The sequence below is a fragment of the Mesoplodon mirus genome, assembly GCF_964341445.2.
Source record: "Mesoplodon mirus genome assembly, chromosome: 9".
Lineage (NCBI taxonomy): Eukaryota > Metazoa > Chordata > Mammalia > Artiodactyla > Ziphiidae > Mesoplodon > Mesoplodon mirus.
The window spans coordinates 52,494,450-52,518,023 of NC_138985.1; positions in this window are offsets into that span (position 1 = coordinate 52,494,450).

Consider the following 23,574-nt stretch of genomic DNA (forward strand, 5'->3'; position numbering starts at 1 on the left):
TAGTGTGAGCTACAAATCTCAGAATTAGTTTTAATGATTACCTTGCATTAAAATAGTCACAGTTTCCATCTTTAAAAAAAAAAGAAAATTCCATTAAGATGTTTAGGTCCATTTTTAAAAAACTTACTTTATTGTATTTTTACATAAAAAAGTATTTAAGTTGAGAACTCTTCCAAGAGCTTCAGCAAATGTATATACCTGTGCAACCTTGAGCAAGTACAGATATAGAATGTGGTAATTAATCTCAAAGAGTTCACAGCTGGGCTTTTGCAGTAAATCTCTCCCAAGATCACTGGCCCCAGACAACCACAAATCAGCTTCTTTTACTATTGATTATTTTTTCCTATTCTACAGTTTGAAATTAATGGAATCATAGAATATATACTCTTTTGTGCTTGGCAGCTTTTGCTCAGCATGATGTTTCTGAGATTCATCCATTTTGTTGCTTGTATATCCATTTTGTTGCTTTTTTGCTGTTCAGCCCTATTCCTTTGTGCGTATTCATCTCTTGATAGCCATCTAAGTTGTTTCAAGTTTGGGGATATTACAAATAAAACTACTATGAAAATTTATGTTCAAGTACTTCTACGAACATACATTTTCATTTCTCTAGGTAAATAACAAGAGTTGAATTGCTAGGCCATGTCTTAAGTATATGTTTAACCTTTTAAGAAACTGCCAAACTGTTTTTCCAGAGTGGTTTGTACCATTTTATATTTCCAGCAGTATTGTGCTAAAGCCCCAGGTGTTCTGGTTATAATGCATCCTCTCCAACAATGAATGAAAAATTCACAATGCAGGCCATTCACCAAAGCTTTCAGTAACTGTAAGTTACCACTATTTTTATTATAATTGTCTTTAATACTAGTCAGATGGACATTGTAGCAAACTGTCCGGACAATTGGAGTTGGAGAGTCATGTTACTGCAAACAGTGAAGTTTTCTAAATGCATTTGGAATAACTAGATTTAAACAATGCTGATGGGATTGCTTTATTTAATAGTAAATATAAATAAGTGATAATGCTAGTTAACAAAATAATTTAGCATAATTCAGAGCTTGTGTATAGTCAAAAACAGTACTGACCCTCACAAAAACTTTCCTTTTTTCATTTATTTGTGTTAGTTGAACAATCTTTGTTGACTCCTGGGGATACTGAGGACTGAGGAAGTCTCTTAGTCCTCGTTCCTTTTGTTGTTCTTCTTAGTTATAAAACATAAGGGTCAAATTATGGTTTACAAAAGCATCATTTAATCCAGGAACCTAGGAAAATAGCATCCATTTCCTTTTGTTCCATTCAGCAATGCTGCCTAGAAGTTGAGGAGAAAGGTAAATCTTCTCACTTCTTTTTTCTTTTTCTTTGCTCTAGGTTATATAGTCCGCATGTAACCAATGTATGCCTTTATCAAGGAATATGTAAACAATTTAACAGACTCTATATAATCTTTCAATCACAAATGATAGTTTCAAAACAATCTTTGATTGTTTAGTTTATTAAGTTTAGAATGAGACTTTTGTATAGGGACCCCTTTTATATAAGGAACCATTACATAAATGAAAGCGTTTTTAAGTTGTAAAATTCTTAACACCTCCTTCTGGGTAATTTTGGATTTTAAACGGAGTAATTAAATTCAGTTTTTCTTAAAAGTTGTTTCCTCATTTGTTTTGTTAGTCCTGAGGTAAAATATGAATTGTATCGCTTTAACTTTTAATTTAAAATTTCTGGATTTCTGCACCTTTACATGTACTTAATAGTTTTTTTTTAAATTAATGTTTATTGGAGTATATGTACAAGTTTTCAAGTTATGTTAGGAAGACCTTGTTTGTATTTGTTTGCTTGTTTGTTTTGTTGTATTCTTTTGATTTGGGCTTTTTTTGGTTGATTATGCTTGTATGTTAGTGGACCTAAGTGTCCAGCTGTATAAATGATAAATAAATATTAAACTGAGGAGGGACATAGGGACTTGCTTACAAAGTGGCTGAAAACTCCTCAGCAACTTTGCTAAACTGGCATTTTTCAGTATGTACATATCTCAGAATTCTTCAGAGTTTATACTGAAATTAATAAAATAAGAGTGGGACGAAGAATCGATGTTGTATGTTTCGTTATGTACTTTGTTCCAACTATCTGATTCTTAGTTTACATTGTATTTATTTATTTTAGGTTTCAAAAACATAATCTGATGCTCATTTTTGTGGCAACTTTTACAAGTACACTATACTTTATCAATACCCTTTGATTCATTTTTTTTCTTACTCTGTAAACAAGTACGGTCATCTCTTTTTAAACATATCCAGACAAAATTTAGTTGGCCTCGTTGTTTTTTGAAAATGAAAATCACAAGATGTTGTAACTGTTGATTGTTTTTTTACTTTATTTTAGATCTACGTATATTTTTTCTTTTTTAATGAATGAAAGATTCTTTAAATTCTATAGTACTTTATTCACACAGGTGATTTCACTGTTGATTTTAGGTGAAGCATTATAAAATGCTAAGCTTTTATTAATCTCTTGGATTATTTTTGAATCTTGATTGTTAAGAGACTTAAAAGTTTAATAGCCAGGGTATTATTAAATCAAATTTCACTTATTTCAGTGTTTACATTGAAGTAAATTTGAGAATTCCACAATTACTTGATGAATTAATGTATTAACAAGCAAGTTTAAAAAAAGAAAATCTTGTTATTAAAAATTTTTGAAATATTTGTATTAACAATTAACTTTATACATAGTACAGGCTAGACTTTTTCTCTAAAAGCAACACTGAAATACGTCTACTGGGAAAGTGTTAATAACCAGTTGACTAAAAGGAAGAGATCTTCTCAGAACAGGAGCTACAAATTGTTAGATATGTTTGAAAGTGATCCCCTTTGGCCACAAGGTTTCATGTTGAAGGTTTTTTCTAAGTTTTTTGAGGATTTAAAACAGTGAGCAGTAACATGGTAAAATCCCAGGGGACAATGTCTTTGTGAATATGTACTTTCCCTGTGAAGAGAGCAAAAATGTACCTTACGTATAAAATTTAAATAGTCAGACCTCGAGATGTCCACAAAAGGAACCAATTTTCACTAGCTTTATCCTCTCCATAAATCCAGACAAACTGTTAGACTCTTCTCAAAGCTAAAGTACCAGGATTATGTTCATGAATTTGCTACAACAAATGAATAACAATATAGAAGAATCATGGAACGTTAGGCTAGAAGGAACCTTATAGACCACCTAATTCCAAACCTTATTTTTAGGATAAGGAAGTAACATGAGGGAACCACCTATTAACAGGTATCAGGCAGTTACCCAAGTCCCTAGTTTCCTAACTCATTTTTCTTTATTATTCGGTAGTATTATTGATTTTTAATACATGTTAATAATTTCATACATGGACTCTTCCTCTTTTCTCCAGGAGGTGTACAAACTTCATCCCTCCTTGTGTATCTAATAGATATTATCTTAATTATTGTCCAGACCCCCACCAGAAGAATAAATTTTGCAGAGAATCAATAACCTAAGTTTTGAACAATGCTAATCATTGACTCAATGAACAGTAGATCAGGTAAGGAAGAAAAAAAATTAAAATAGTAAAGAAGTAATACAGTTATATCATGACATTTGAACCTATGCAATTGCTCTCCTTACTTTCTAAATTTGTGTTAACTTTTCCTTACTCATTTAGAGATGATACATGTTAGACTTCATCTCTAAAAGAACTGACAGTTTCTTGTATTGTTTTTTGTTTTAGTTTCAAAGTAATAATGTAAAAGTCAAGTAGTTGGTTCCCAGAATTAATGTTCTATTTTACTCCTAGTTTGATCTTCTTAATATTTATATTTCTACCATTTTTGATGTAATTCAAGTGAATAAAATCATCACCTGGCAGTCATTTGAGTGTGATTGAAATGTGAAATATGCAGACTAGGAAAAGGTTGAATTGGGAAATACATTTATCACATTTTCACTTCAGCATGACAATAAATCTCTCCATTAGGTGAAACCAGCCATGTAACTATCTGCTTCCTTTAAGTGGAAAGATATCATAAAATCTAATCTATTTTGTGAAACAGTCTTGCATGAGACTAAAATAAGCAACAATCCAAAACTGACAAAATACCTAAGTATCACCCATTGAAGCTCAATCACAAAGAAAACATTGTAGACAATTTTTTTTAAATTTCTACATACATGGAATATTTCCATGCAAATATTTCCAGCAAATCTCCACATCTTAGGGTTCAAATTTTTCCATTTCTCTTCACTGTGGTCATGCATGACTGGTAGTCATATATTCTTAGCTGCTTACTTTGACAAGGGAGAAGCTAATGAATAAAAAGGTTGACTAGCTCACTGAAGGTCACTTTAGCAGCAGTTAAGCTAGGAAGAGACCTGGACATCCTCCCTTGATTGAGATTCAATTTGTGCTACATATTTCTCCTATAAAGGCTCAGATCATGCTCACATTTCAGCTTAAAGCACTGCAAGTTTGCTTTCAGTTTACTACATCCTTGTCCAGAGAAATCAGATGGAGAAGAGGAAGAACAGTCTCAGGGACCAGTTTGAAGACTCTTAACAGTTGACATACTGGCCAAATCATGAACCAGGTATCATAAATCAAGGTTTACCCCTATATTTTATTCCAATAATTTTCCTGTAATACGATAAATATTTCTGTTAATATAAATGACAATCAGAATGCAGCTCACAAGTATTAGAACCAACATTGAAAGTCTGGTTTAGTTGATTTCAAAAGCTGTTTTTGAGCCATTTGACACAGTCTCCCTTGAGGACTTCAGCAGACTGCATAAAATGTGCCTCAGAGTAGACCATGTAAAGAGCCACTTCCTCTCAAGTTTGCACACTTGCTTGATGGCATCCTACCTCAACCACCTTCAGTTTTTGCCTGAGGGTTTTGCCATTCTAGAGGAGCATGCTCAGACCAAGGAAGGTGAGACATGCCAGGGTGTTAAAATACCTGGGCTCAGCCTAACAGTGATGGGTAAATACCACAGCTTTCTTCCTTTTCCAGAGGAGGCGGGCAATCAGTTGCAGTATTATGAACCCAAATACTGTATTTGGAGGCTCTTAATACAGCTGTTATTGCAATTAGTATATAGAAGTCATTTCTGTGACACTTTTAGAACTTAAGCTGTAGGATTTCATTGAACAGGTGATTCTACAAGAAAGGTTCACAGATGAAGTCTGCAATGTTGGAGGTGAGATTGCAAGCCATTTTAGGTAAGAGAAAAGAATAAGAAGAAAATTCATTGAGACTAGAATAATCTTTCTCTTTAGAAAAATCACCTAATTGGAGAAAAGAATCTACCTTAAGAAATAATGAGAGATAAGGTTGAACAGATAAGAAAGAGTCAGGGAACAAAACAAATGAAAGATTTTTGGATTTGATCTAATAAACCTTATGAAATGAATATAGGTTCTTGATTCAGGATACTCAGAAAATTATACTGTAAGATCAAGCTAATATCCACTTTAGAGAGAAAGGAACCCATAATAAAATCACATCTAAAATATATTTTCAAGTATTTGCTGTGGTATTTTTAATAAATAAAAATTAAATACCACAAATATAACAAAATTTGAAAATCTGCCTACGTAGTGACTTACTGTTTGTAAATAATACCACTTTAAGAAATGAAAACTTCTATCTTAGTGTTACATGAAGAATGTATAAGATAACCATGGAAATTGCACTTATTCATAAACAATGATATCCCACCACTTGTGGTAGGCAGAATTATCCTATTGAATAAATGGATGACTCTACAAAAAGGTCTTGAGGTATAAAAAGATGACCCTTAAAAGAATAATGTAAGGGAGTCATTCTCCTGTAGATACTGCCATCAGTGACCTAATTTATCAGATTCTGGAAATCATTAAAGAAAGATCACTTAAAGAAGGGGCAAAATCAAGGGGTTGTGCAGCTTTATCATTTAAAACAAATGTGATAGATATATGGATGTTTACAGGACAGTTTTTAAAATTTGATAGAGATATTAGAAAATTTGCAGTAATTCTATCATTTGTAACTATAATTTTACGTTGTCAGGTTTTTTTCCCTTTCATTGATTGAATTATTCCTGAAACTATACACAAACAGTTCATTTAGAAACTCTTTATTTTAATATGAGATGTTAAAGTGAACAGTGCTTCTATTAAAACTAAAATGTATCTGCCTTTCCTTGCTATATAATAGCTAATATTTTCTATTTTAAGTGAAACTTTTAAATATAGGGAAAATAATTACAAAGGGATTATAAAGATTTTTTAATCAACAAATAAGCATAGTCCTAAATATAATTTAGAATATACAATCTACCTCGTTTTTTGTGTTTTTTTTAAATTTTGGGCACAAATCCTTTGCATAATGTCAATTCCAGTGGAGTGGTACTAGTAATTACTCTGATACCACAGTTTTATTTCCTATTTTTGATGAAGCTCACTATATGAATGAATGTGTAACTGCCAAATAAAAATAATTAATTATATATACACAGCTGAACATAATGTGCTAAATATTGAAAAAATTGCAGGCAAAGCATTATGCTTAACAGTGTCTCAGGAAGACAATTTCATGAGACTGGACAATTTCATGAGACTGAAAAATTCCATCACTTTAATGGTATCAGAATGGAGATAATCAGGAAAACTGGAAAAGAAATTTAATCACAATGAAGTATATTGTTATATTTTAAATTAGACTACCATTTAAAAATTCTTTTGTTTCCTAAATTTTTATACAATTAAAATTTTAAATTACTTATGCAATTATGATCTATAACTATGTTATTATGCAATTATGTTATATAACTATAACTTTGATGATAAAACCAGATGACAGACAAGTGACAGTGACCTGCTATGACTAGTGGTTTATGTCACCATTAGATGAGTCAGAAGTCCAGTTTCTTCACTATTTTTAAAATAATGGGCTCAGTTGATTTCTCCTTGTTGAAACCATTATCATACTCCTTACCAGCATGTCTATTATAATATTTCCTAAAATATCTCATCATAAAACATCTATAACCTTTATCTGGCACTATTATAAAATGGAGTAATATTACTTCACGTTGAGATGCTCATAATTAAACAATCACACATGCTATGACTTTCAGGATCCCATTGAATAAAGTTGTAGGATAGACAGTAATTCAAAGATATATGCCTGGACTGATTGGTGTTCTCACCATTACTTTCCAATGCATGTTTAATTTACATTCAATTTATCTTTTCCATACTTTTGTCATACCTAAATGAGAAATTTGTATACATTCTTTCACTTACCTATAAATATTATTATATAGCAATTGTTTTATTTTTATTTATTTTAATTGAAGTTGATTTACAATACTGTGTAAGTTTCAGGTGTACAGCACAGCAATTTCAATTATAAATAGACAAAGACAAATATCATATGGTATCGCTTATATGTGGAATCTACAAGAAGAAAAAGACACAAATGAACTTATTTCCAAATCAGAAAGAGACTCACAAACACGGAAAACAAAGTTATGGCTGCCAAAGGAGAAAGGGGGGTGGAGGGAGGGATAAATTAGGAGGCTGGGATTAACATATACATACTACTATGTATAAAATAGATAACCAAAAAGGACCTACTGTATAGCACAGGGAACTGTATTCAATATTACGTAATAACCTATAAGGGGAAAGAATCTGAAAAATAGCAATTGTTTTGATACAATGAATCAGTGTAACATAAGGTGAATGGGCTACTGAAGTGTCAGATAGCATCAGTGAATCCTCAGGGAATGACAGAATAATTAACAAGACCTACATATTAGTTTTGGTCCTACAGTACTAGCAGTGTTATATTGGGCAATTCAATTAAATTTTAACCTGTAAAATGACCTTGATACATATATTATATTCCTCACATATTGAATGAGATACCTACATTGATAGAAAGTACTTAAAATATCCTGATCATTCCCTGTCTCATGTTTCTCAAGCCATCAAACAGCTCAATAATTCAGGCTTTTACTTTGACCATCATCAGTAGAAATCACTTAGGGATTTGTGATGTCTAACTACCAATTATCTGGTTTTCCCTTATGGCCAGGGGGATATTCCCATGAGGAAATTTGAAAATCTCTTGAAGCAGCATATCGTCGTGTGCATGCTCTTGGTATGAAAGCAAGAGGAAGTCTCTCAGTTATCTTAGACAATCCTAATAAAGTCATTCATTCATTCATTCATTCATCTACTCATTCAACATTAATACAGCTGTTTTTCAATAGGCCAGGCATGGTGCTAGATCCGTGGAAATTAAAAGAAAATAGTTACTGGTTCTTGTGTAAAATAAATTGAGAATTCATCTGGATCAGTGTCAGTGAGTGTAGGAAACAGAATTCACTCCTAATAGTTAAGATGAAGAAACTTTCAAAAGGGGGCTGTTTAGAAGAGTATGACCAAGGTTAAGCAAATACATGAAGGATGGTAAATGCTCTTGTTACCCATACAGTTGAAAGAATAAGCTGGGGGGGAATAGAAATATAATTCAATGAGAATTGGAACCATCTAGAGGAGGGGTCACATAACAGGAGTTAGTAGTGGGAGGACCTAACTCACATAGCTGCGGTTGAGGGGGAAGTCAGGAGCAGAAAAGAAATAGCATTCTTTTTTGTCTCAACTTTTCACTCTCCTTTTGATGACTCCCATTAGCTAAGTCTAACCTGGGTGATGCAATCCAAAGAGGTCAGTCTCCAGGGTCTCACAGAAAAATAGAGAAGGGTAAAAAATGATGGAGGTAGCCATAAAAAAAAAAAGAACACCCAGAAAAGTACACTCTTTTTGACACTCAGTCTTCATTCTTACCTTTTGTTCAGAAGACAGTGCTCTCATTTTCCAACACAGAAGTCCCACAGAGATCAACCACCTTTCAGCAGGGGTGATTTCAATTTAGCAATACTCCCAACTGAAACCCTAATTATAACTTATCATCTTTATACAGCAACAGGAAGGCAAAATTATCTGACATAAAATATGCATAGCAGCTTCACTCATCACCACTCATCACCTCTGTAGCTAGGCAAAAGGCTTCTTCCTCCCTCCCTCCCTCCCTAGCTCCCTCCCCCTCCCTTCCTTCCTTCCTTCCTTTTCTTTCTTTCTCTCTCTCTTTTTTCTTCTCCATTCAATGTAACTTTATCTTATACTAGCACTTTATTTGCTCAAAGTTCTTTATCTGCTGTGTTGAAACTTTCATTTTGTAAGGATTTGAGTACTTAATGATTCTGTCCTTATCATATTGATGATTTTTCAATTAATATTTATTATTGAACACATGAGTTCTAAGAGACACCGTGGACATGGTTCTCATGAGTCCATTATGTCATGTCAACCCAATTTTTCCTTAGTAATCAGGATCAATCACCACAGGCAGATTAGCCGCTTTCTATGACAGTTGTCTCACTGATATAAGAAGACCTAAAAGACCAGTGGGATTTCTGATTTTTCAATTTAGCAGAATTATGGCTTTGTTCCTTGAAGGGAATCTTTCTCCCTTGGGAACTAGGACCATTGAACTCAATGACAGAGGAACAGAAAGAAAAGTATTCTCTAAGTGAGCTATTACATGTATTAGGGAGAGAATATCTGTTACTTCTATCCCTTCAATTCTCATATATAAATTCTGGCTCTTGGAGAAATTCTACCACATATTGGTCACTGGTTTTAAAGTATATGTTATTTCTTATAGACCAGTACCCCAACTTCATACAGTGTTAGCTCCTAATCATCACTTGTAAATAATCCTTCTGTACACGATTCTGTAAAGCCAATTGATTCTGAGATCTGGGATACTTAATATGACCAATCAATTCTGTGGGAATGAATCTATTGCCATGCTCATTTTGCTGTAAAATGAGTTTCTCGATCAGAAGTAATGTCATGTGGAATATTATAGTGTTATGTCAGGCATTCTAAGAGTCTGTGGATGGCATTTTTGACACAAGTGTTATGAACAAGAAAGGTAAATCCATATTTGTATTATGTCTCTGTTCCCATGAGAAAACCAAAACCAAAACCAAAACAAAACATCACTGCCCCTTCCATGTTAGAAAGCATCCAGAGTAACTGATTTGACATCAGATTGATTAATCCTCCTGGAGAATTGTGTCATATGAGGGCTCCACATTGTCCTCTACTAAGGCAGGCTGAGCACTTGGCATTAGATACATAAAGGTGAGCCTTGATGAAGGAATTCCAAACTATTTAACTCATGTATAGCTTTTATCCTTGCAGCCATGGAACTTGGATCATGATCCCATTGATCAAACACTGGCTGGCAGTGGAAAAAGGCTAACCTTTCCACAATGGGTCATCTAGCCTATCTGATTATTGAGCACGCTTCTGCAGTAGATGCTCTCATGGATGTGCACATAGGATACACTTACATTCACCATCAATTGTGGCCATTTGTTTTACCCAGACCTCTTTGTTGATAATCTTCCAATCTTGCTTTTTCTGAGCTCCTTATCCAATTTGTTAGCTACTGTCCATAAGTTAATGTCAATGTGCTGTTTCATATTTCTGTTCACTGAGGTTTCTTTTATTCCTGTCTTTCAGACACACTCCTTAGTAAAGCTGTCCTGCTGCAGCTTTCCCCTCCAGCTGGTGTAAGGATATCATGAAGAACCATAGACAAAGTAGGCGTGCATTTTTATTTCTTCTTATGATCCATTGGTGGGTTGTAGGAAAGGTAGCAAGGCAAAAGTAGTGCATATAATAGTAATCTAAGTAACTCAGACATGGGATTTACTTTTGCTTTCTGTATCTGCTTTTGGCCAGTTTTACAGATACCTTTTCCATTTAGTGATAGAATTCTCCTGAGCATAACCCACTTTAGATTTGGTGATGTGGTTTAAATATCATCCCGTTCAAGACACTGAGATCAGAACACATATTTACTTTGTGTTTCATAGACATTTATATTCTATCAAATAGTGAGCTTAGAGCTGCTTCTCAATTGGAGAATAACTTAACTCCAAAATCCTAGTGCTTCCCAAGAGTTTCTCTAACTGAGATTTGCCAGGGGTTCCATGAAGCACACTGACTACTACAGACGCAGTAAGCAACACAGGGTACACTGTGTCATTATGACCAAATGGCAGGGTTGCCTATATCACAATACGAACCTTCCAAAGAGCCCTTTCCTCCTCTGAGCCTCTCTCAAAAAGGCTTTCATGTTACTCAATAAATTGATCAGAGATTCACACCCAAATGCGACACCTGTTGCCTCTAAAATCCAAAGAAGTCCACGAAGCATTGTGCATCTTTTTTCATGCAAGTGAATCAAGGTGCAGAAACTTGTATTTCATTTCAGAGGGAATATTGACCTAATCTACTGACTCTTAGAAATTTCACTAATGTGGAAAGCCTTGGTGGGGGCACTTACATCTTACCATATGGCATGTACAGTTCTGATAAAAGTATCTAGGGACATGCAACTTCTTGCTTATCAGGTATAATTAGCAAATCTCCATTTATATAAGGGACTAGCATAATGTTATGGGGATGTTAAGACATTTTTGTTTGCTCTGGGCTGTGAAGGAAAGAAGGAAGGGAACAGTCTTGAGGCAAAAAAATGAAGACCTATTGCTCTCACAGTCAGTTGAAAGAACATGCCCTGGTGTTTCTGTATTAATCAGAATCGAGAAAAAAATGGCCACATAATTTATTATAAGCTAAACAAGAATACTTAGAGAGTTAAAGGAAGCACTATTAGTAATAACAGCAGAACACCAGGTATAAAATTAAACTGTCCAAGGCAAACTGGGTTACTTGGTTACACATGATCCTGACTTACTGATCTTGGTATAGAACTTCTCTTTGATTCTGATCATTCTCTAGAGTTCAGAGTGATTTTGTTAAAATACTGTCTGTTTCACATCACTATGGTATATTTTGATATTGGAAGGTATGTTTAATTTTCAAGCTGTTTCATATTATAAACAATTGTTGAATTTACCTTAAAAATCATACACTAGTTATTTAATGGTAATTGGTTATTTCCTTGATTTTGTGGTCACATCAGAAATGTGATAAATACAAAACTGTAGTAAATGTAAGCGTTCATACATCTTTGCCTAATAATTCTCCTTTTTTGTGATGTACAGATGTTTGTATATGCATAATACCTCTGGTAATTTTTGCTAAACTCCCATTTTTATACTTCATCACTTCTTTCAGTTCACCAGCTACATGAATGCACTGCAGCATTTTGGTGGTATTACAAGTGACCTTCTTATATTTTCCAAGCATTTTAGGAACCATTTCATTGAAATTCAGACCAAAATGAAAGCAATTTACTTTTGCTTAATAATAAGGGATCATCTGGCTTCAGCTGGATTCCTGTGACAGAGCTTAATAAAACATTTGATGAAATCTTGATTAGGCCACACAAAGCATGATATTTGGGAAACATCAAGTGTGATTTGAGTTTTTATATAACTCTAACCCTAATGTCCCTTGTGCTGAATTAAATAATCAGTTTAAATGTATGTACACTAATGATGTGTTTGTCATGAAAACAGAGCAAACAATTCTTTCATCAGTGTGACAGGGAGGATGACTGATTTAATTCATTGCTTATCTCTAAATATTTTTGTGATGGAATGCTTTTGAGAGCTCTGATATTTTTGCAATGATCTTTTGTGTCTAATTTGTATAGTCCATGGATGATATGCAAGGTTTTATCCTCAGTGGCTTTGTTTTTCTTTATTTTCAGTTTGAGAACTTTGAAAGACAAATAGATAATTGGATGCACAGAGATGAAGCCAGTATGTTTTATAAAAGGTAGAAACCTCATTGCTTATGTGCCCTTTAAAAAAATGTGATTTCTTCTATTAGTAACAGAGCCATTTACAGCGATGCTTTTAGTTACAAAGAATATCCTTACCTCAGAGTTTCTGTGTATCTTTGCTCCCTTTCAACTACATTTAAAAAACGAGTCTTTGAGTATGTATATGTATGTATGCTTGTATGTAAGTGATTTTGTGTGTAAGTGAAGAGGTGTGTATAAGAGCGTAAGTAGTTGTGAATGTGGATGAGTTGGGAGAGGAGAGTATGTGCTCATGTTAGATTAACTGGGATATGGTGATCAGTGGGACTAGTAAGTGCTTAATGAACTCACGAAACTAATGAGAAATTTTGTGTTTATAGGATATTTTTTTTTCACAAAAATGCTCAGTGAGATTTTCTTGATCTTATGCTAGAAGTATTTTCCACTGAATAATAAATCCATCGTGTTCAAAGAAAAAATAACTATTCTATCAGGCTTTATACTTGGTCACATCATAGTTCCATTATAGTTTAATAATTATTTGAGTATAAATTGCATTCATAAAAAATCAGTGGTAAGAGCAGAGAATAAAAGCTCTTGAGATTATCAATCTATTGACCAATACCTTCTAGAACTAACTCTACAATGTATCAAAAATATTACAGCAAACACCTGTTTTTTTGTTTGTTTGTTTGTTTTTTCTCCTAGTGCTTTGTACTCAAACAACTGTCTGGAACATTTTAAAGGTTACAGAAAAAAATACCTTTAATTAATGTAGGTAAGGCATGATATAAAAAGGATAGAAATAAAGTAGTCCACAAATAAACACCTAGATTAAGAAGAATCTCTTTAGCCAACAATATAATGAAATGAATTTGGTGAATTCTGGATAAAATCCTCTGAATGGAGTAGATGTGGACCCTCAGAATGGAAAATCAAGAGAGAAAATGAGTCACAGATCCACATGGAAATATTCATACAATTGATGTCAGGTCATATTAAGCTACTATCACATATTTGATTCCTAAAGTCTATTTTCAAATTAATCTCTCTCTTAATTTGAATAAGCATTATTTATTTTATTCTATTTTACTTATGTATTTTATATTTCATTTATTTATTATATTAGTAAGATATTTACTTGTAAGATAAGATTTAACTTACTGTTTTCCCCAATGCAATATTCTACTGCCCTAATATCATTTATTTAATGGTGATTTTTTTCAATACTATTCATAAATGAAATTCCTTATATCAAGGTAAATGTAAATCTGCTTATAAGCTCTCAATTCTATTCCATTATTCTTTTTTTCCCCCTACTTCTGCTGCTATACCACAGTAGATTACTTGATAAAATCTTATGGCATATTTTCATGTCTGGTAGGACAACCTACTCCTCATTTTTTTCTCAAAAATGTATTGGTTATTTGTTTATATTCATTCTCTGTGGCAGACACACTCTAAATGGATCCCTGATGACTCATGACTTTGTATAACTCCCTCCATTTGAGAGACAGTGGAAACAATGACCTGCTTTTACCCAAAAGAATGTGGCAAAGGTCATGGTTGTAAAAGGGCCTGGGAAAGGCCCAGGTGGTAAGGAACTGTGTCCTTACCTTACTGTGTCCAGAAACTAAAAGTGGCAGCTGGCCAGCAGTCAGCAAGGAAACAGAGGAGATGCATTCTGCCAACAACTTCAATGGTCTTGGAAGCTAATTCTTCCCCAGGTAAGCCTCCAGATAATAATGCATCCCAGCCAACATTCTGATTCTAGCCTTGTGAGGCTCTGAGCAGAGGACCCAGCTAAGCTAAAAGTAAGCTATCCCAAATTTCTGACCTAAAGAAACTGTGAGATAATAAATTTGTCTTGTTTTAAGCCATTGGTTGTTGTAATTTGTTATACAGCTCTAGGGAACTAACATATTCTCCAAAATAAATTTTAGAATAATAAATTGTATAGTTATGAGGGAAGGCAAACAATACAATGACATGCATGTTAAGGTAAAATCAATTTATTAGGGAAAACTTTTAAGTAGAGGGTCAGCAAGATGAAGTATTAAGTCCCCTATGCTTTGGACATCTGTAGAAAGGTATGCTTAAGGTTTCATGCAAATGAAAATACTGTGATTCTGTGCTCCAACAAAAAACCTTGCTTTTTGTTCTCCATTTTCATTGGCTTCTCTTGTGATGTGATTATGCACATGTTGAATGTCAGCTATTTAGGGGAGTCATGAACACATACCATGGGCTGGGCAACAGTAGTAATAGCATCTGGAGACTTTAAAGAACACTGATATCTTGCAGCTCCTCCCACTGGGAGGTGGGGGAGAAGAATCGCTGATGCTAAAAGTTGGGAGAAGAACACAGGGGTCATTCAGAAAACAATCCTTCTTGTCTTCCCATAATACAGGATAATCATCATAAACCTTCCACTAGGGGCATGAATTAACTGGCCTGTGCCTATCTAGACTAGAGAATAAGAGAGATTATTCATCCTTCTATTTGTTTACAAGATTGGATTTGTTCATGTTCTAGAAATAAGATTTGTCATACCCCTCAAGAAGGAATCAAACTCTCTTTACTGCTTTTAACAGTAGACTGTAGAGATTCAGGGATTTGCCATCCTATAGGTGGAACCTATTAAAGAAAAGGGAGGTATTATTAGGAAAATTTACAAGCAGAGGGTCATAAGACAAAGACATGCATGCATCTACCATCCTGCAGAGGGGCACACGGGCCTGGATGTAGTTGCATGTGCTATGTGTCTGTGTTCCAGGAATGGGGGCCCTTCTTTCTCCTTATAACTACATATGAGTGGTCTTGTGCAAGGGCTAAGAACTGTCTGAAATTGAATGTCAGACAAATAGGATAAGAATTGTAGACAAGCAGCATGCAAGAGACAAAGGCTGAAAACACCCAGAGAAAGACAATGGGAAGCCCTTTCAATTGGGAGAAAAGAAAGCTACAGCCTTGTTAACTCATTGTCTGGCAAACCAAAAAAAAAAAAAAAAAAATACACTGTCATTCAGCAAACTGTCCTGTTGATTTCTCTAAAATTTTTGATAAGGTTTTCATTGGGATTATAGAGAATGGGTATAAATTAACTTCTGGTCAATACTGGAATTGCTCTAAAAATTATTATTCCAGATTACATAAATAAATAAATCCTTGCAACTATTCACACTGAAGTAGATCACATAGAGTTGCTTATGTAAGAAACAGCGTAATTGGAACTCAGGTCTAAAATTCATAATTTTCTCTCCTGACAATGTTTTCTTCATATTACACATTTGAAACCACTGTGTATCTTCTGTATCCATTTTTTCAAAACACATATATGGCATTTCTCACTGAACTTGCTTTACCTTACACCTCTGTTTCAGATGCCTCTTTGGGATAACTCTCCAGTGGTCCCTCCCTTCATGCAAACATGCATGCATACCTATATTTTCTATAAGATGATCCCAAATTTAATACCCATGTTTGATTAAAGTCCGAATGGATATTTTCTTGTCATGCAGTGAAAGAGACAGGAAGATCAGTTTATTTATACAGCTTCACAAAGTTTCAGCATCTTTACAACACACTATATTCAAGAACATAAGATGCCTTTCCATTATTCAGGGTTTTTTTTATGTCTTTCAGTAAAATTTTATAGTTATCCTCATATAGGTCTTACATGTTTCTTTTTAGCTTTCCCTATATATTATATGATTTTGCTTCTATTCCAAATAGATCCTTTCTGTTCATTTGTTTTTAGGATTTGTTATTTTTGTTATATTGGAGAACTCTTGAATTTGCATTTCATTTGTTTGTTTACTTGGTTAGTTGCCCGTAGGTCAGCTATCTTACACTTTTATTTATCAGGTCTGGATTTTAAAAAATGTATTTCCTTATCCTTCAATAGTATTGGCAAATAATAATCATTATATCTGCAGATCAACACCCTTGTCAAAAAATAAGCAATAGAACTTAGACTAGTTTTCTAGCTCCAAATACAGAGCTCCTTTGTAGTAAAATTCTGTCTCTAAGCAAGAGAAGTTGGTTTAAGATCACTTTCTTCTGTTCAAATAATTTCCAATCCAAGCAAAAGCCAGTTTCTCTCCAAGGAAAAGCTGGTCTTGCTGGGATATAAAACAGGGTTCAATATTGCAGCATCAATAGAAAACTTAGATGGCAGTCTGAGAGGGAATCTGTAGTGGATGCCGTGGTTCAACAGTCATTACCCCCTGCAAGTGTAGTCACTCATTCTCCCACCTACTGCCAAGTGTTGGTTGCTGAAAACTCACAGCTGAATTACTCTCCAGGAGCTGGCCTCCAATGAAGAGAAGTAGTTCCTTTAAAGTTATGTTCCCTCCCTAGAGGAAGCTTGCATCCCACAGCTGGTCAATGTGGGATCTCCCCCACAGGCTGAGATCCCTTACTCAATTTGGGAAAACTCTGAAAGGACATTCCAGATCCGAAGCTCTAGAGGAATTTCCTGAGGTCTCTGTTGTATCTGCCATGCAGTTCAACTTCTTTCTCTGCTCCATCTTCATTATTTTACTCCCTGACAGATGTATCCTGAGAAGCTCAGGATAATTCTGCTAAATTATCTTGATGAGATACGCTGCCATAAAAAGTTTAATTTAGATATATCTAAATTAGTAGACAATAAGAATCAGAGAAATGTTGTGGCTGTCATGAAGAATACATTTAAGAATGGTGTGAACCCTTGTTTATACCCTCTAATGCAGAGACGGAATATCCACCATGATACGAAAATATTAATTTGATTTTTGCCAGAACTGGAAGAGGTTGTTCTATTTGCACTGCCACATTATAGTAGTAATGTGGCAGCAGTAGTAATTCATTGGCTATGCAGACATACCTCTAAGTAATTTTAGTAAATATAATATTTTCAATATATACTATTGGTGATTCAATTATAAAATAAATGCATGCTCATGAAATAGAGTCACAGTGCTATGTATTGAATTGTGTCCCTCAAAATTCATAAGTTGAAACCCTAAACCATAATGTGATGGTATTTGGAGATGAAGTCTTTGGGAGATAATGAGGTTTAGCTGAGGTCATGAAGTTGGGTCCTTTTTGATGGGTTTAGTGCCCTTATGAGAAGAGATACTAGAAAGCTTGATGTCTCTTTCTTTGTGTACATGCACTGAGGAAAGGCCATGTCCTCCTGGACCTAGGGATTATTGAGAGTTTGAGAAAAAATCAGAAAGATAATCTTTTTTCTTAATTAAGATTTGCTTTGTTGCAAAGGAATCAGATATTAAGGGAATCATTAAAGCCCTTAAAAAGTATCTTACCCATAAGGTACCAAGACAACATTAAATATACAGCCTCTATAAAAATTTCAACAATAATAATCTACCCTTCAGGATTAGTTTGAATAAAATACCTCATTATTACTCAAAACATAAAATTTAAAATGGGAATTTTGTTTTTCTTTCTAATCTTCTCACTTCCACCACTTTCTACCTCCCAAATCTGCTTCAAGCAGCCTGTTTAATCAAAAGGTGTAAATATTATATCATAGTGATAGATGTTATATCAATATAGACATGAACTTATGAGGAACAGAGAGAGAGAGAGATACTAACCTGAATAGTGTTTTGAAATCTCTGAGAATCAGTAGAGGTTCCTCACTCTGCTTGCATTTTCACTAATTAAAGAGTGTTGCGTTTTTTTGTTTTGTTTTGTTTTGTTTTTTTTGCTGTACGCGGGCCTCTCACTGCTGTGGCCTCTCCCGTTGCGGAGCACAGGCTCCGGACACACAGGCTCCGCGGCCATGGCTCGCGGGCCCAGCCGCTCCGCGGCACATGGGATCCTCCGGGATCGGGGCACGAACCCGTGTCCCCTGCATCGGCAGGCGGACTCTCAACCACTGCGCCACCAGGGAAGCCCCTGTTGCGTTTTTTTGACAGAATTTATTAGAAGCAAAATATATCCATAGCCTAATTAAAATCATTTTACCTCATTTATCTTTACTTCCTCTCCTGTTTAGGCCTAGGATCGCTGGCTTTTTGCCTTGAAACAAAAGCCAGTATAGACAATACTCTTTCCTCATTCTGTCAATCAGACTCAGTAATTAATTAATTTAAGTTCTGAAAAATTTGCAACTGTTATCAGTGTCATTGCCTTTGGAATTATGAAACCAAGTGGCAGCAGTCAACTAATTATTAGAGCTTCAAAAGCTATGAGGGTGATGATCCCAATTACTAATTTTGATTCCATTTATTTCAAAAACTCTTCCTGTGCTCATATTTAAGGCAAAAAATGAATTATTCACATCTAATAGAGGAAGATGGAATAAACACTATGCACATCATACATATTACTTAGTTTGAAAGCCTTTTATTAAAGCTTTTGAATGATTACTATTTTATATTTTGAAACAAAAACAGATTACAAGAATGAATGTAGGGCTTCCTGGGTGGCGCAGTGGTTGAGAGTCTGCCTGCCGATGCAGGGGACACGGGCTCGTGCCCCGGTCCGGGAAGATCCCACATGCCGCGGAGCGGCTGGGCCCGTGAGCCATGGCCACTGAGCCTGTGTGTCCGGAGCCTGTGCTCCGCAACGGGAGAGGCCACAGCAGTGAGAGGCCCATGTATCGCAAAAAAAAAAAAAAAAAAAAAAGAATGAATGTAGCACAAAAAAAATATTTTTAATTTAAATAAAAAGATATCTGAGTGCACTGACCCAGAATCTTAAAGGTTTCATCTCTGACTCAATGAACTCCAATCAAAATACCAACAGGCAGTTCTATTTGTACATTTTTAAGGAACCTTCATACTGGTCTCCATTGTGGCTGTATCAGTTTACATTCCCACCAACAGTATAAGAGGGTTCTGTTTTCTACACACGTTCTCCAGCATTTATCGCATATAGATTTTTTGATGATGGCCATTCTGACTGGTGTGAGGTGATACCTCATTGTAGTTTTGGTTTGCATTTCTCTAATAATTAGTGATGTTGAGCATCTTTTCGTGTTCTTTTTGGCCATTTTATGTCTTCATTGGAGAAATGTCTATTTAGAGCTTCCACCCATTTTTTTGATTGGGTTATTTATTTTTTTGATATTGAGCTGCATGAGGTGTTTGTATATTTTGGAGATTAATCCCTTGTCGGTTGCTTCATTTGTGACTATTTTCTCCCATTCTGAGGGTTGTCTTTTGTTTTGTTTGGTTCCGAGGGTTTTCTTTGCTGTGTAAAAGCTTTTAAGTTTAATTAAATCATGTTTGTTACTTTTTATTTTCATTACTCTAGGAGGTGGATCAAAAAAGATCTTGCTGCAATTTATGTCAAAGAGTGTTCTCTCTATGTTTTCCTCTAAGAGTTTTATAGTTTCCACCCTTACATTTAGGTCTTTAATCCATTTTGAGTTTATTTTTGTGTACGGTGTTAGGGAGTGTTCTAACTTTATTCTTTTACATGTAGCTGTCTGTTTTCCCAGCATCACTTATTGAAGAGACTCTCTTTTCTCCATTATAAATTCTTGCCTTCTTTGTCAGAGATTAGGTGACCATAGGTGGTGGCTTTATCTCTGGGCTATCTATCCTGTTCCATTGATCTATATTTCTGTTTTTGCGCCAGTACCATACTGTTTTGATGACTGTAGCTTTGTAGTATAGTCTGACACCAGAGAGCCTGATTCCTCCAGCTTCTTTTTTCTTTCTCAAGGTTGCTTTGGCTATTTGGGGTCTTTTGCATCTCCATACAAATTGTACAATTTTTTGTTCTAATTTGTGAAAAATGCCAATGGTAATTTGATAGGTATTGCATTGAATCTGTAGATTGCTTTGGGTAGTATAATCATTTTCACAATGTTGATTCTTACAATTTAAGAACATGGTATATCTCTCCATCTGTCTGTACCATCTTTGATTTCTTTCAAAGTGTCTTTTAGGTTTCTGCATACAGGTCTTTTGTCTCCTTAGGTAGGTTTATTCCTAGGTACTTTATTCTTTTTGTTGTGATGGTAAATGGGATTGTTTGCTTAATTTCTCTTTCTGATCTTTCATTGTCAGTGTATAGGAATTCAAGAGATGTCCGTGTATTAGTTTTGTATCCTGCAACTTTACCAAATTCATTGACAAGCTCTAGTAGTTATCTGGTAGTGTCTTTGGGATTCTCTATGTATAGTACCAAGTCATCTGCAAACAGTGACAGTTTTACTTCTTTTCCAATTGGGATTCCTTTTCTTTTTCTTCTCTGATTGCCAAGGCTAGGACTTCCAAAACTATGTTGAATAATAGTGGCGAGAGTGGACATGACCCAGCAATCCCACTCCTGGGTATATACCCGGAGAAAACTATAATTCAATAAGATACATGCACCCCAATGTTCACTGCAGCATTATTTACAAGAGCCCGGATCTGGAAGCAACCTAAATGTTCATCAACTCAGCCATAAAAAAGAACAAAATAATGCTATTTGCAGGAACATGGATGGACTGAGAAATTGTCATACTGAGTGAAGTAAGCCAGACACAGAAAGAAAATATCATATGATATAGCTTATATGTGGAATCTAAAAAAAAAAAAAAAAAGGTACAATCGAATTTATTTACAAAACAGAAGTGGAGTCACAGATGTAGAAAACAAACTTATGGTTACTAGTGGATCAGGGTGGGGGGAATAAATTGGGAGGCTGGGATTGACATATACCAACTACTACTGATATATATATAAAATAGATAACTAAAAAGAACCTGATGTATAGCACAGGGAACTCTACTCAGTAATCTGTAATGGTCTATATGGGAAAAGAATAAAGAAAAAAAGAGTAAATATATGTATAACTGATTCACTTTGCTGTACACCTGAAACTAACATGACATTGTAAATCAACTATACTCCAAGAAAAACTAAAAAAATAAAGAACACATAAAAAAAAAGAAAAACAAAGAAACAAACCAAAAAAAAAAAAAAAACCACCTAAACACCACAGGCTTCTATGTGTGTCTGTTGGAAATTCTGTCTGGAAATTGACCAACTTCAAGTTGATTAAAATTTATCTGGAAATGTGAAGGTTCTAGAATATTCAAAACACTCTTAGGAAAGGATAAAGTAGGATTTACCTGATTTCTAAACTTACTATAAATCTACAGTAATACAAAGAGATTGACATTGTCATAAAGATAGATGAACATCAATGCAACTAAGTATTGTTCTGAAATAGACCAGCCCATATATGAATGAATAATTTTTGTTCTATGTGTCAAGACAATTTTATAATTAAAGGAAAAACTTTTTAACAAAACATGCTGAAAAAGTGGATATCCATATGGAACAAAAGTAATCTTAACCCCTATTCCATTTTATTTGCATAAATTAATTTGTGATAAATCAAAGTACTAAAATGTAAGATCTATGTTTATAAAGTCTTTAATATAAAGCATAGAAAAAATCATGTAGAGTAGGCAAATAATTTTTGAACTAAGATAAAAATCACTCATTAAACATATAATTAAAACATAATAATAAATTTGGACTTCATCAAAATTAAACATTTCTGTTCATCAAAAGACACCACCTAGGAAATTATGTATGTGATATATACTGTCAGATATATATATATATATATATAAAACAAATGGTAAAAAATTATCTCTAGACATATGTCTGACAAAAGACTCACATCTAGAGCATACAAATAACTCCTACAAATCAATAAGAAAGCAATAAAAGCAATTACTAATGGCATCTTTGTGTAAACACTTCAAAATGAAGTCGGAAAAGGCAAATCATCCCACAAAAATGGGACAACATTGTAAATCAACTATACTCCAGTAAAAATTAATTAAAAAATAACACTGATGAAGCTCAAGAACATTATGTTGAGCCGAAGAACTGAGACACAAAAGAATACATATTGTTTCTTTCTATATAAATTAAGTACAAGAACTGACAAAATTAAGCTATGAACATAGAAGTGCAAATGTGGTAATTTCCTGAAGGTAGGGCATTGACTGGTAAAGAATACAAGCACATTTTCTGGTATAGAAATGGTATATATCTTGTTTTAGGGTGGCTGTTACTCAGACGTGTAAAAACTTATGATTTATCAAACTGAACACATTAGTTTTGTGCATTTTACATATAAATTGTACGTCAACAAATAAGTATACACAAAACTAAGGACTAACATGGGAGTCAGTGTGGTGAAAGCAAATTAGAGGATCGCCTATATCTGGTTTCAAAACCCAAGGATTGATAAGACTTACAAATATAATGATGAGTGAATGGGACATAAAGAGCACATGATATATATGTTATATAAAACTTTTTCAAAAAGGCAAAATTGATTTGTACTGTTTAGGGAGTCATGCTTATATGGCATAACTAATAATGGGAAGCAAGAAAGTGATTATCCTAACAGGCAAGATAGCAACTACATTTTGGAAAAGGCAGGAGTATACAGTGATCAGGATTTTGCATGAAGGACCTTTCAGGGTTCTATCAATGCTCTGTTTTTTTTACTTATTTGGTGATATATTGGCTTTCGCTGTGTGATAAAAATATTGAGCACAGGGGAAAAAAATGGAGAGATTTCCACAAGTCAACCACACAACTGAAAATGTTGAACACAGTTTTAGTTACTATTGGAACTTCCAACAAGGTGAAAAATCGGTCTAAAATCAACCTAACATGAAAATCAGAGCTGGTTATTGGATTAAAAGGAATTTCTTTATGTGATAACACATGGACTACATGAATTTAAATTCCCTTTTCTCCCAATCAGACATAGTGGTATATTAA